This window comes from Setaria italica, chromosome IX (genome assembly GCF_000263155.2).
Source record: "Setaria italica strain Yugu1 chromosome IX, Setaria_italica_v2.0, whole genome shotgun sequence".
NCBI lineage: Eukaryota > Viridiplantae > Streptophyta > Magnoliopsida > Poales > Poaceae > Setaria > Setaria italica.
The window spans coordinates 6,430,934-6,446,689 of record NC_028458.1 but is presented as its reverse complement, the minus strand read 5'-3'; the positions used below and the strand labels follow the sequence as shown (position 1 = coordinate 6,446,689).

Genomic DNA, 15,756 nt, shown 5'->3' with positions numbered 1-15,756 from the left:
TAGTGCCGACGGAGAATTTTTTTATTTTTTTATATATTTTTTTTGATTTGTCGGATGAAAAAATTGTAAAACTAGATTATTGTCGCCTGCCCAGCCGGCGGAAGGGCCTTATCGCCGGCCCAGGCGGCGGTTGGGCTGGTGGAAGGGCCTTACCACCGGCTGGATCCTTTAATTGCTGAAATAATCGACATAAGTTTCAGATCTAAAAATTGAATTTTAGATCTGAAACTTGTATCGATTATTTGAGGATCAATATGATATCAAATGAAAAAAAAATTGACTACAAAGTTATAGATATCGTCGAGATCTACAAGTTTTATATAAAGTTTATCTCCATCCGAGTTGATATGAATTAATTATGATTTTTTGAAAGTATGGTGCGGAGGGGTGCACCTCTTGTCCCGGCGACAATAGCCTATTTTTACAATTTTTTTGTTTGACTATGTATTTTTGCAAAATGCTAAAATAAAAAATATAAAATATAAAAAGTTCGCCGACGGATTACGGAAACCATGGCCCAAATTTGATGATCGAGGCCCAACCGACGACGAGGTCTGCCACCTTGATGGCTGATTTGTAGGCATGCATTTGGGCCGGCGAACTGCTTGGCGGTAGAAGTAAGTGGCCGGCCGAGCTGGAACTCCCAAGGGGCCATCGGCCCATGCGTGACTGGCCGATGAGCGGATGTAGTTGCAGTTGGGCTTCGTCGACCCAGCTTGTGCCTCCTCGGAAGGGTTGCGGCGTGGGTCGAAAAGGACGAAGCCCAACATCTCTTTGCTTGTTTCTTCAGGCCTCCGAAGGGGTTGCCGAAATGGCTGCCTACATGGGCCGAAAAGGCCAAACCTGGCTGGTCGCATTTCTTGCCTTGTTTCGGCCTCGGGGGGACGAAGGCCACCGACATGAGTGTACCGAAGCCCATCAGCTGGTAGTGGCGTCGAGATTCAATGTAGAGATTTGTGACATTTTACCTGTAGAACTTGCTAACAGGTACAACTTTGGGACGATTAATCATAACAACAACATACATAATATTATTGATTGAAAATGTATCGTGCAATTAGCTGGCAGGGTTTATCTTTTAGAATCAGAACCGTCTTAACACGTGTTTACTGTAAAGCAGGAACTGACGTTCAAAGTAGTACGTGAACGTGTAAAATTATACTGAACGCAAGGTCTAAAAATATTCAAAGGATACTGTCTGCAAAAAATAGAGGATTAGTGCATTAAATGAAACGTTTAGCTCAACGCTCTTGACTGCAAAACTGTGGGTTTGTAGAGCATTGATCTGACCCCTTCGGACGCGAGATTGTTATGAAACTTGAGGCGTCGGATTGGATCCCTACCGGCCACCCAACCATTTTCTTTCGAGGAATGGAACGTACCTTATTTCTTTTGGGACGAGTCGACGACGAAGTAGTTGACGAAGTCCCTCGAGCTGAACACTTGTCGGTGACGAAAGCTGAGTTGGTGATGAAAGCGGAGTGGACGACGAAGTAGTTGACAAAGTCTCTCATGCCGAACACTTGTCAGCAACGAAGGCTGAGTTGGTGATGAAGGCGAAGTGGATGACGAAGTAGTCGACAAAGTACGAGTCGACGACAAAATAGTTGATAAAGTCCCTCGAGCCGAACACTTATTAGCGACGAAGATTGAGTTCGATGAAGGCGGAGTGGACTACAAAGTAGTCAACAATGTCCCTCCAGCCGAATACCGTCGGCGATGAAGGCGGAGCAGACGATGAAGTTCCTCAAGCCAAACACTGTCGGTGACGAAGCCGGAGTCAGACGAAATTCGACCGAGACGATTCCAAAGGTCGAATGATTCCGAAGGGTGAAAAATCGATCAAATAGTGCGTGCCGACGCCTTAACGGGCCTCGTCTTTGCCGCGGCCCATGACTGTCCGAAGGGGGCATCGTCTGGTCCGAAATAACCGATGGACGAGTGCTGTGCTGCTTAAAAAGTTACCCAAGAAAGCTGGAAATGATCGTAGCTACTACCTATCTACCTTGTTACGGGTACCAGGAAACGATCGTGTCATGCAAGTCAATTAAATAATTTGCATGCTGAGCTTGGCAGTAAAGAAAAGGAGAATACGCCGAGATTTATTGTCTAGGCCAAAGTAACGTAAAAGTTTAGTATTGAAAATAATCAGAGCACAAATGCTAGTACAAGGACGAAGAGCTTAACGTGGCGGAAACCCCTCGGCTGCTGCTTTTCTTTTCTTTTTTTTTACCATTTTCAGCGACTTGGTTGGCTAGTACTGCGTACCTGGGCCTGTGCGCCACGTACACGTACCCGAGCCTCTCGTGGCTATTGAACGAAGGTGTTGGCGTGACCCGTATTCGGCCGAAAGAGTGGCCTGTCGAAGAGGTCAGCGCGTATGGGCCGAATGGTGACCCGCCGAAATGGAGGCGCACTGGTTTGATGGCCGGCTGAAGAGGTAGACGCGTGGGCCAAAGCTTCTCTCTCTCCAGATTTTTTCCTCAAGCCAAACATGCGGTGGGCGTCAAATGTCTCCAAATAAGGGACAAAGGAAAGAAGGAGGGTAGAGGGGTAGAAATGAGAGGGATGAAGGTGTAAAAATATAAGAGCAAGTGAGAAGAGTTCAAGTGTCTCATATCCTTTTGGGTACTTTATGCAGAGAAGGGAGGGGATGATAATTTTCGATTTACCCTAGTGGGTACATATTTACAAGCAGGTCTTAAGCTTTCACACAAGACCAGGGCCATTCCCTCCAACAACATGGGCAGCCCGCGCGGCGAGTTCACGCGGAAGTCGACCGGCGGCGTGCGCCGCTGCCGCGTGGTGTGGCCGGTCGTGGCATCGGTCGCGGCCCCTTCGGCTGAGACGTCGTCAGTTGCCGGCGGCTGATCATGCAGGTCTACCTTGCGGATACTGTATCCCGCGAACCAGTCATCGAAGATGAGGTAAAGGTGCCGCTGCAGGGGAGGATTTGCGGGGCCGCAGGGGACGGACAAGATCACCGGACGGCCGCCGCTTTGGCATCCTTCTTTCCTCGTTGCCTTTTGCTCCTCCTCAGCACCGTGCCCCTGCAATTCGCATCGGTTGCAAAATTAAATCGAGATCCAAGTATCCAACCCGATGATCCCGATCCTACTCTTATTGCAACCCCCACCCAGCCCATCAAATCTATACGATCAAGCGATCAACCCTACTCCTTAATGCAACCCAACCCCCATCAAATCTCTACGAGACTGTATCGAGGGGAAAACAAAAACCGAGGAGAAATCAGAAGTACTAACAATCAAGTGGAGGTAGGTCTAGCAGGAAACAACAGAACTGTAACGTGCGCACGCCATGCTGGCTGTCCCCATGGGTCGTGATCATGGGCCATGCATGAGGCGTCCTTTGTGTGTGGTAGGATCGTGCGAGTAGGATGATATCCAGCTGTATGACAAACGAAGGAGCGTAGGACTGGACAACTGGCGCAAAGAGAGCTAGCTAGAGCACGCGTGCTGTTGCGAACTGAGCGTAGTTCAGCCGGTAAAGGTGAAATCTGTTCATGTGGATTTAAGTCCTCGACTCAGCACTGGTGCTCACATTTTTCTGAATTTATTCCAGATCCATGCAGCTCCAGTATATATTCAAGAAACAATTGAATTCATGAGTGTTTTCGTCGTCCTTAATTTTCCCCATGTCACGGTCCCAATAAAGCCTCTGCCCAATAATGAAGACGGTATCTTTCAAAAAAATAAATCAAGACGGAGATGGAGAAGCATACGATCGTTTCAAAAAAGAAGAGAGAGAGAGAAGCAGATGGCATTCAACTATTCCTACGTGCAGACACAAGATGAGTCCAGTGAAAACGAAAAACTCGACCACACATGGAGAGTCCCCAAGCTTTGTTCTAAGATTAGAAAGTGCCATGCTTCGTACATAGTTTTGAGAAGGGAGTTTGAAGAAAACAGTGACCCCGAAGCATCCTTTCCTCCATGAGAGCGTTAAGTTGTTGTAGGCGCGACCAAAAGGCTCGAGAAGACGAGAACGTGTAAGTTTGCTGACCGCCCTTTCACCTGTGGGCTGTGGCCATACGTACCAACTACTAAGCCACTGTGAGCACGTGAGTGGCGTGGCCCATCTCGCGGTGGACACTGCTACCGACACTGTCCCTGTAGGACACTAATGACAGACGACAAAGACCGTAGGGCTGGACAATACTCCGATCCCTTCTTTTAGTAAAAGGTGACGTTTCATCAGACATCTAAAAATGAGCTAGTAGGCCATAACCCACAAAGCTAAAATTCGTGGCCGGAAGGTCACTTTAGGTGAACGGAGGGCGGAGGTAGTACAGAAAACCTTTTCTTTAATTTCGAGGAAAGAATTTAGAAGTCGTACAAAGAAATTTAGGCAAATTTAGGCCTCGGTCTCTTTCTTTCTTTCTTCCCCGGCCGTGCATATATAATCCGACGAATAATGCGCTAGGCACACGGGCACAACAAACATAGCAAAACCCGAAGCTCTCGGAGCATACAGAAAACGAAGACGGCGACCATGAAGAAAATAATGCCCTTGGAACCTCGCGTCGTCCATGCCGCCGGACACCGCCGCCACCCCGCTCTGCTCCTGCGGCTCGTCGCCTGCCTTCTCCTTGCGCCGCCGCTGCCGCTCACCCGTTCGGCGACGGTGGTCACCCGCCTGCCGGGGTTCGATGGCCCTCTGCCCTTCTACATGGAGACCGGGTAATAATAAGCATGCTCTTCCCTCTGCCCTCGGCGCCAGCATGCTCTGCCCTTCTTGCTTCGATGACCCTGCACACGCGTGTCAGGTACGTGGGCTTGGGCGACGCGACGGGGGGCGCCGAGCTATTCTACTACTTCGTGGAGTCGGAGCGGAGCCCCAGCACGGACCCCCTGCTCCTGTGGCACTCGGGCGGGCCCGGGTGCTCGGCCTTCAGCGCCCTCGCCTTCCAGATTGGCCCCCTCAAGTTTGTCGAGAGACGGTACGACGGCACGTTGCCGCAGCTGGTCCCGTAATCCCTATTCCTTGACGCAGGTGAGAGTGAGATCCTACTTTTTTTTTTCTATATATAATATCTTCACACGACCTTCCTCTCGAGGCTGCTATTTGATGAACCATTTGATCGAACGTCATCAGGTGGCAAGCATTATCTTCGTCGACTCGCCTGTCGGCACTGGGTTTTCATATGCGCGCGATCCCAAAGGCTACAATGTGGGAGACATCTCGGCTTCTTTGCAAGTCCTGACATTTCTGAGAAAGGTTGGGGAACACAACAAGCTCAGCATTGATTGAAGAACTGAAGACGAAAATACATATTGAGCATGCATGCTTCTAAAATTCTGCTTGTACAGTGGTTTGATGATCACCCAAGGTATCTTTCAAATCCTTTCTACCTTGGCGGAGACTCGTATGCCGGGAAGATGACTCCTCTTATTGCGCAGCATGTTTCAGAAGGTACCATTTGTTTTGCGATACCAGTTTCCCTCATTTCCTGGACGATTCATAGTGCTAACTAACACTGTCCCATGCTCTAGGTATTGAAGAAATGCAGTATCCACTTATCAACCTCAAGGCACGTAATTTCTAGCAGATAAATAAACAATTACCAATTGGTTAAAATACGATTAATTATGTCACACACATCGTTTTCTGTATGCAGGGCTATCTAGTCGGCAATCCTCTCACAGGAGATAAGATTGATGATAACTCCAGAATTCCATACTGTCATTCATTCGGAATAATTTCTGACCAAATTTACGAGGTGCTTATTCCTTCTCAGAGGCTGCAGCATAGCAATACTGCAATAACACCACTGCATACTTCTGATTCCCCTTTCTTTCCCTTTTCTTGTCCAAGGCTGCCCTCATAAACTGTAGAGGAGATTACGTAAACCCCACAAACAAACTCTGTGCTAATGTTGGGCAAACTATTAATGATGTAAGCTTTATTTATTATCCTGTCTAAACACTTACTTTCTGTACATATATATCGTCCACTAAGGCTAGTTTAGCATTCCTTAATCCTTATGTCGTCTTCACAGCTCATGTCAGAAGTTGATAATGAAGGCATATTGGACCCAGTATGCCCCTCTGCTTCACCCAAACCAAGGAGAGATGCCCTAAGAAGAAAGTCTCTAGCAGAGGAACACTATGAACTTAGTGATGGCCCACCTTATGGTTGTATTGTAAGTCAACCTAGCTTTGCCCTGATGATTGTTCACTCAATTCTTTTTATGCAGATGTAGGCCAAAAGCGAAATAAGTAGTTAATCTCTCTTGTTCACTACCACTGGCTGCCTAAAAATTGCTCTTTTTTTTGAAACACACAGAAGTACCGCTACCACCCGTCGTACATTTGGGCTAACGACAATGCCACCAGAGCAGCTCTCGGGATCAAGGAGGTAATGTTTTTATTACTTTCTTACCTTTTGAAATTGAAGTTCTAATGACCCAAGGATAGCACTAATAATAGGGAACAGTGAAGGAGTGGATAAGGTGCAAACCTAAAGGAGAACTTCCTTACACGTTTGATCTGCCAAGCAGCATAGGATACCATTTCAAACTGACCACCAGGGGATACCGCGCTCTTGTGTACAGGTGAAAACATAAGCTAGTGATTCAGTAGGATCATTCTTAATTTCTTATGTGTATGTCACCATTATTTGAGCCTTGCAGCGGAGACCATGACCTCACCGTACCCTTCTCGGGCACACATGCATGGATAAGATCCTTCAACTTCTCCATTGCTGAAGACTGGAGGGCGTGGCACCTTGATGGTCAAGCTGCAGGGTCTGTCATGTTGTTCTGATGCCCTAGTCTTTTATCCCCCAATCAATCTGTTGCGTCGTTATTAGACTATCATTTGACAACTTTATTGTGGATGTGGACTCTTGCGAGATTCTGAATTTTACGCTAATTTTGGTATAGATCAATCTAACGAGCAATGCATGTCATGCTTTGTTTTGGCCAGATTCACAATAACGTACGCCAACAATCTAACCTTTGCAACAATAAAGGTTCGTCTTACGGATTGGGTGGGCTAATCAGATTCAGATGCATAGTGTATATGCATGGCATACTTAACAACACCTTTATATTTTGGCTGTGGATGCAGGGTGGTCGCCATATTGTTTCAGACAACAGGCCTAAAGAATGCTTTGCTGCTGCGAAAAGGTGGCTGACCAATGAGCCTCTCTGATGTGCCTACTGGGTTGCATCTCGATTTGAATTCGGATGAAGCAAGGAATGCCATACAAGCCCACAAATCAAATGTTTTGCCCCATACCCAGGGGGTTGTAAGTTAACATTATGTTTTCTTAGTTCAGAAATCAACGAAGGCGTTATTATTTATTAACCTTTCAAGAGTGTTGGTTGGCTGTTGGCGATTCATCTTCACTCTTGGCAAAAAAAAAAACCCCCTCCTGTTAGACCTAAACACTGTCGACCATTACTGGACAAAAAGAATAAAGCATGCAACCCCCTTGGCCGTTTAAAATAAAACGGGTGGGATTAGTTTTGAATCCAGTAGTGATTGTTTCTTCTGACCCAAACCATTTGCATCTGTCTCCTCGCACTCTCTTTCAATTAAGGCTGTATCCATTTGGACAGTTTGCAGCGACGAAGATCAGTAATATTTACTATATTTTATTTAAATGTGTGTTACCTACCACTCTGGTGACTTATACTGTACCTCCGGGAACAAATGGACGCTCAAGTTTTTAGGTTTGCTTGTTTGAACCTTTATGAAAGGGTAAGCTGTTGCTGGCTTTTAGCTTTTATAAGATATGTTTAGCAATCTGAGCTCAAAAGATTATGAAAAACTCGCAAATTCCAGCTTTTCATATAAATTCAACTTGTTTAGGCTTTTAGCATGACAAGTTTGCTGTTTGTTTGAATTTCTTACTTTCTACGGTGAGAAGTTGCCAGGAATTAAGCTCAAACAAACAAACCCAATGTTTTTTATATAGTACGGTGTCTGGTGAAGGTCATCAACAGTGTTTTTTCTTCCCGGAACTGCCGTCACCGTCAGAAGATCTACCTAACGTGTATTAACAAAGGAGAGAAGGTCATTGACGTGTTACACTTACAGTCACACCAAGCAGCTACAGAAATACGAACATGAGGAGCTAGCTAGCGTGCGTAGATATGGATACATCTGCAAACCAAGTACATATTAAGTTTGGTCAAAATGAAATGATGATGTCGACAGGATTAGATGACTTTGGCACACCGTCTAGCATAAGCCGGTGAGGCAAATCATTTGAGTTTGGAGAAGTCACGTTTAACAATAAGCCACAGCGTCGAAAGACGAAATTAAACATAAACAACGAACAGCGCAGGTCTTAGTTCAACGCCTCGGCTGGTGGTTGGTGGCCTGGTGCTCCAGTTCTTCACCATCCACACCCCAATGCGCAATCAAAGGATGGCCATGAGGCCTCTCTCCTCGATGGATGCCCGGAACTGCCATGCCTCTCTGCCGTTGCGCCTTGTCATCTCCTGCATCGCCCTGCTGCTGCTGCTGCCGCCGCTCTCCGGCGCGGCGGCGACGGCGGTCACGCACCTGCCGTGGTTCGACGGCGCTCTACCCTTCTACCTGGAGACCGGGTACGTGGGCGTGGAGGAGGCGACCGGGACGGAGCTCTTCTACTACTTCGTGGAGTCGGAGCGGAGCCGGCGCACGGACCTCGTACGTGCTCCTGTGGCTGACGGGCGGGCCCCGGTGCTCGGCCCTCAGCGGCCTCGCGTATGAGATAGGTTCGTAGCCAATGGCCAATGCCACGCAGGCTTTCGAGTAATTTGGAGATGGTATTCGTTAATCCATTGGTGGTGTTCTTGCATGATGAAAGGTCCTGTGAAGTTTGTCGAGAAACGATACAACGGCACATTGCCGCAGCTGGTCTATAATCCCTATTCCTGGACACAGGTGAGGATGGGAGAAACTTTGTTTAACATTTCTAGATGATGATACTCGATATCGGTGAATCATTTGAATCTTTTGATTAATCGTCACAAGATGGCAAGCATCATCTTCGTCGACTCCCCTGTCGGTTCTGGATTTTCATATGCGCGGGATCCTAGAGGCTACGAGATGTTGGAGACATCTCATCTTCCTTGCAAATCCTGACATTTCTCAGAAAGGTTGAGGCACAACAATCTCGGTGTGTGTAGTGTGTGCACTTTGGTTGAAGGAAAAGGCTCTTGATCAGAATGTTGGTTATTGACATCCTTCTGTTTCGGTTTATACGTACAGTGGTTTGGTGATCACCCACAGTATCGTTCAAATCCTTTCTACATTGGTGGAGATTCACATGCCGGGAAGATGACTCCTGTTATAGCGCACTATATGTTTCAGAAGGTAAATTTTTAAGGCTGGATGGACCCAAGAGGCCTTGCTTGTACCTTGTCATTTCTATTGCGGTGTTCATTTCCTTGAAGGGAATGGTTCCCTAATGCTGATTGTACCATGCTTCAGGAATTGAAGAAATGCATCATCCACTTATTAATCTCAAGGCACGTACTCCCTCCGTCCCAAAATAAATATTCAGATTTTGTTCTACAAAGAGTGTTCATTTCTAGCGTGCAAATAATTACCAGCTGACAAAGCGTGCAATTAATTACCAGCTGACAAATTAAAGGGCATGGCGACGCACAATTTGTTCATTAGGCCAGTCTCAGTGGCAGTTTCACGAGCACAGTTACCAAGACTGCCACGTCAGCTTTTCATTGCTATGAAACTATCACTCTCAGTGCACAGTTTCATAGACATGGTGCAGCATTTAAGTTTTGCATTGTGTTGGGATCAATTGTGCTATTGGAACTATGTAGCCTTTTGCATAGTAAAACATGTGGTTATAACTCATGTTAAAAGTTCATATAGGTAAATAAATATATATATGATATTAAATAGTCTCATATAAGTAAATGATTACATATAGTATATCTCAATCCGTAGATATATTCCGACGTCGCCCGTTCTTGTTCCAAATGTGCTCCACCAAGTCCTTAAGTTGTATATGAGTCGAACGATCTCGAAGGTCTTCATTTTTATCTAGCACCCTTTCAAATGGAACATAGTCTTCAGGTAAGAATTCTGGTTCTTCGACGATCACGGTACCAAGAGCCTCATTTAGATCAAGATTCTCTTCAATGTCTTTTTCATCTTCAACTATCATATTATGAAGTCCAATGCAAGCTAGCACCACCATTTCAAGTTGACCACGATCATATAGATGAGCTGGTCGTTTTAGAACGCTCCATCGACGACGCAATACTCCAAATGCACGTTCAATATCCTTTCTCTTCCCTTCTTGTTCCTGTGCATATAACTTGTCCTTGTCAGTGATGGGCATGGATATTGACTTAACAAATACAACCTATTCCGGGTATATCCCATCTGCAAGATAGTAACCCTTGTTGTATTGCTTCCCATTGACCATGTATTGGACTCTAGGAGCTTGACCCTTTAATTCTTCGATAAATAGAGTAGACTGGCTAAGGACATTAATATCATTATTAGAACCTGCAACTCCAAAGAATGCATGCCATATCCAAAGATCATGTGATGCCACGGCCTCAAGAATTATCGTTGGGACTTTCTGATCACCTCGAGTGAATTGGCCCTTCCATGCATTTGGACATCTTTCTCACTGCCAATGCATGCAGTCAATACTGCCAAACATACCAGGAAAACCTTGGCGCTCACCAATTTTTAGCAGACGCTCTGCATCTTCCATAGTGGGGTGTCTCAGATATCGTCCACCAAATACAGATGTAACACCCTCGACAAAATACTTCATTGCCTCCATTGATGTTGTTTCACCAATCTTCAGTGCATCATCTAGATGATCAGCCGCACTGCCATTAGCCAACTGCCGAATAGCCGCCGTACACTTCTGTAGTGGGGTGAGCCCTTGTCGACTGACTGCATCCACCCTTGTAGTGAAATAATCAGACCACTTGCCTAATTCATCGACGATGCATAAGAATAGTGGCCTAGACATCCGAAACCTTTGACGGAAAATATTAGACGGATAGAGAGGATTCTCCGAAAAATAATCATCCACTAGACGCCGATGATACTCCTCACGTGGCCTTTTGATATAGTTCCTCAGACGCAATCGATGATCAGAGGCTTCTTCTGCTAGAGCTTTGACGCTACCCTTCAAGAACACCTCAGCTTCACTGATTAAGTCATCTAGGATGTCGGCGGCGGCGATGACCTCATCCAGTGGGTATAGATCTCTGGGGTCAGCCAAGTTAATATCATCGTCGTTGTCTTGTTCTCCAGACATAGTCTCTGGTAAAATGACGATATTTCATAAGGCAAAAAGGACCATGACAAAAACAGAAATGCACAGTACAGAAAGAACAGAGGTTTACCTTCAGGTCATACGTTGTTCACATCTGTCATCAATTTCTATGGACTTGCTTTTATCCTTCTCTGACTGAGCAACAGAAGTACACCATTTTGGTTCATTCTTTAGAATCCTCCACCAGTGGACATGTGCGAAAGGCTTGCTATGCTTCTTGGTAAACATCTTTTGTGCTTCATCCATCAGTTGTCGTCTGAGTATCCACTCTTATTCATTTTACAGACTGAACTCCAATAGCCATTGAATTCATTGATCGTTGTGCTCAGCCGTGACCACCTTCAATTGGTTAGTATCCCTAATACAATCTGGTTGGGAGTCCTTGCTATATTTCTCCAAACAGTTGCATTGGTGGAAAATGTGGTTGCTGTAAATAATTAAAATAACTACCCCTACAATATGTACAAACAGAGTATGAGTTCTTCTGACTTAAGTATATGATAAAATAGGCAACTACATGATAAAAGAACTACCCCTACAATATGTACAAACAGAGTATGATTTCTTATAGGTTGTTCAGCTAACTGAATGTTTATCCTACCTAAAATATTCCACAAACAAGTATTGAAATGCAAATAATGCTTCAGCTATTATGAGTTCAAACAGGTCTAGTGTATAAACCATAGCATCTGACTGAATTTCAACAAAACTGCATATCCATCAGCTCTACAATGATACAATCCGACAACTATGATCCATAATTTACCATGCAGTCAACCATGAAAATAGTACCCAACCTGAAACTATTTCCTGAAATAGTACTGAAATGCAAACTAACCCATTTGCTGTTTACCCAACCTGAAACTATTTCCTGAAAATAGTACTGAAATGCAAACAATGCTCAACTGTATTCATTAGCAAGTCTAAGGGTATCACAATCAGAGTATCTGGCTAAACTTCAAAGAACCAGCAATCATCTATCAACCGTACAGACTCGCACAATAATCTTGCTCAGAAATCTAAGTGGATTGTTAGGCCAGGAATGGTAAAGTGATTAAGTTTCTGAAGGGCCGTTGGTACTAGAAAAAGCTTAAGACCAGTGTTCGTCCTTTCCCCTGCATCCAGTTTGAACTTACAGGACAGCAGGTAATTAAACTGGGGAAATATTATCCAGATTAATTTGATAGAGAGCAGATAGATAGCTTCTCAATAATGAAAGCTATCTCAATGCTACCAAAGAATCAAAGTACGAATCATAGAGCGCAAGAAATGCCCCCCTCAGTTCAGAAAAATAAATTCACTAATCGATTGGGGAAATTTGCACTACAGTTACCAATCTAGCATCCCAATCAAGTGTCCTCTTCTAATCGATGCACAAATTGTGAAAACGCGAGTGAAATTACCATGGATTCGCAGAACTGGATTGACCTCCTGGAATTCCAGAACCGGAATCCGGCCACCATGCTGCTTATGGCGTTGGCCGTGGGGATGGCGCAGCAGCTGGTGGTGGTGGCGCAGCAGATCCTGGTGGCGGTGGTGATGGCGCAGCAGCTGGTGGTGGCGGTGCCGTCCGCTTCTTGGAGCCGCCCTTCCTCTCTCAGCTAGCCATTGGTGGCGGCGAGGAACCAGACGTCGGGCGTCAAGATTGGAAGGGGGAGGGAGGTGAGACTGGAAGGGAGAGGAAGCAGATTGGAAACTCCATATATTGGTCAGCCTTGGAAGGGAGAATGGCGGGAGGGAGGGCGGGAAGATTGGCGGGAGGGAGGGCGGCGCACGGGATCTCCGCCGCGGACCCGGACGAAACGAAGCCCCGCTCAACGCAGTGTCGTCCGTCTGGGTAACCGGAGCTGGGGCCGTTTCGTCACCACGACACGGTACTTTTCTCTCTCTTCCCCGTGCCATGTCAGCATATTTGCTTATGCGCTACTCCCTCCGTTTTCAAATCATAAGTTATTCTAAAAATTTTGGAGAGTCAAAGCATCTCAAGTTTGACTAAAATTATAGAGAAAATTATAAAGATTTATGACATCAAATAGGTATACTATGAAAAAATAATTGATGAAGAATCCAATGATACTTAGTTGACATCATAAATGTTATTATATTATTATATAAATTTGGTCAAACTTGAGATACTTTGACTCTCCAAGATTCTTGGAATGACCTATAATTTAGGATGGAGGGAGTACCTAATTAATTGCTGATGAAATTAGCATTGAGACTGGACGCAGGGTTATATAGTCTCACTGGAGACAAGATTGGCAACTCTAGAATTCCAGTCTCATTCTTTTGGAATAATATCTGACCAACTGTACAAGGTGCTTTCCCATTCCTTTTGTCATAGGCTTTGGATAAGATTAGCATGCACTTGCAGCTGTTAATGTAATAACACCAATTAATAGTTATCTAAAAAAGTGTAATAACACCAAAGCATGCTATTTTTTTTTCTTCCCTTCAATTTGTCAAAGCAGGCTGCCATGGCAAACTGTAATGGAGATTACATAAACCCGACAAACAAACCCTGCACTGACGTGGTGAAAACTATTAATGATGTAAGCTCCTTCATCTAAACGCTTATTACTAGTATATATATCCTCTGACTAAGACTTTCATATAGCTCATATCACAAGTTAACAAGGAAGGCATATTGGACCAATATGTCTCCCTGCTTCACCCAAACCAAGGAGAGATGCTTCACCCAAACACTATCGACTGAGTAGCCCACCTGTTGAACCTCCTTTTGGTTTTGGTTGTGTGGTAGGTCACATTTATCTTGCGGATTGTTAATACCATGTAAATGTAACTGAATGTGAATTAAGTACTCGATACAGTCTCTTGTCCATCACAAACGATTGCCTAAAATAATTGCTCTTTAATTTAACAGTCATATCGCTACTACCTTTCTTACTTTTGGGCTAACGACATTGCCACTAGAGCTTCACTTGGGATCAAGAAGGTAACATGTACTTTCAATTACACTTTGAATTTGACCTTATATTCATCTTCAAACTAAAAATGCTGGAAACTTGAACGATGACTACTAAAGGCATCTAGCATCCTTTCTTTCTGTTATTGGCTTAGCTTATATTGCTTTAGACTGAAGTCCAAATGACCAAAGGATACCTCTAATAGGGAACAGTAATGGACTGGATAAGGTGCAAAGCTTCCGGATATCTTCCTTACACGTATGATCTTCCAAGCAGCATAAAGTATCATTTCAACCTGACCACTAAGGGATACCGCGCCCTTGTGTACAGGTGAAAGCATTTCTTCCAATTTGGTAGAAGTATAATATCTCTTATCTATTATTTGTTGTCTAAATCTTCCTTCCTGAATGTGTTTGTTACATCAATTTTGAACGTAGTGGAGACCATGATCTTATTGTACCATTTTCGGGTACACACTCATGGATAAGATCCTTCAACTTCTTCATAGTTGATGATTGACGGGCATGGCACCTTGATGGCCAGGCTGCAGGGTAAGTCTTCTTATGATATACTATAGCATTCTAGCATTTTTCTCTCCCCTTTTCAACCTATTGCATCGACATCTATTCTCTTTTTGTATGTGCAAAATCAGGCACATCATGTATCACTTTTTTTATATTAGATAGGACATGGAAAGAAATTATGCAAGAAAAAAGATTTAAAGAAAGAAGAATGAAATGCCTACTAGATTCTTGCAACCTGTAGTTTTATCCAACTTCTGTTTGACCTAACTGAAAATGCATGTCATCCTTTTTTGCTAGATTCACAATAACATATGCCAGCAACCTTACCTTTGCAACGATAAAGGTTTGTGCCGTCCATCCCCCACCCACCCCCGCACCGCAACAAAGGTATATATGGTCTCATTATTTCATTGAATGGATTAATAGATGCACATGGTATTTCTTTGGTTATGAGTGTATGGTGGCCGCCATGTTGCTTCAGAAAACCGTCCTAAAGAATGCTTTGCAATGGCAAAAAGGTGGCTGGACAATGAGCCTCATGAAACTATGCTCAGAGCTATAGCCTATAGCGGCATCTGGAATGTGGATCTAAAACATAGAAATGAGGTGTTTATCCCATGAAGCAAGTGAATATGATGAAGTGCATAAGTATTGGAACATACTCATGGTATTTGAACTTTTGAAATAGCCCATTTTATTTCGTGATCACCACTGAGAGCTGAGCTATTTCTTTTTTTCAATCAAACTGATAGAAACAGCTGCTCTCAAACGATGGGCAGCATCATTTTGTCTGCTAGCCAAATCATTAATACGTACATCTTTTTATCTGTATGCTTATCTATTAATAAGGATGTATCATGTATCCATTTGTCTGGACGATAGGGCTGTATTTTTATCCATACGATCATGCTGATGAAGCTTGTTCTCATCTTTTTCCCGGTTTGTAGTACCACTTTGTTCACCTCCTAAATACCTTTGTGGTAGCAATTCAGTGATTCACCTTCTAAATACGGGAATTG

At 44.4% G+C, this 15,756-nt stretch overlaps 1 long non-coding RNA gene and 2 pseudogenes across 1 annotated transcript; 2 read left to right on the top strand and 1 right to left on the bottom strand.

Annotated features, from left to right (window-relative positions):
- The first annotated feature begins 4,413 nt into the window (after positions 1–4,413).
- LOC101781996 lies at positions 4,414–7,501 on the top strand (annotated as a pseudogene).
- Positions 7,502–8,189: 688 nt separating this feature from the next.
- On the top strand, positions 8,190–15,644 carry LOC101761234 (annotated as a pseudogene).
- Positions 9,812–13,197, bottom strand: LOC105913611. The gene is made up of 3 exons (XR_001163022.2): positions 12,690–13,197; positions 11,357–11,738; positions 9,812–11,273 (listed from the first exon to the last, which is right to left on the bottom strand). It is a non-coding gene; the product is annotated as an uncharacterized LOC105913611 (long non-coding RNA).
- Positions 15,645–15,756: the final 112 nt, after the last annotated feature.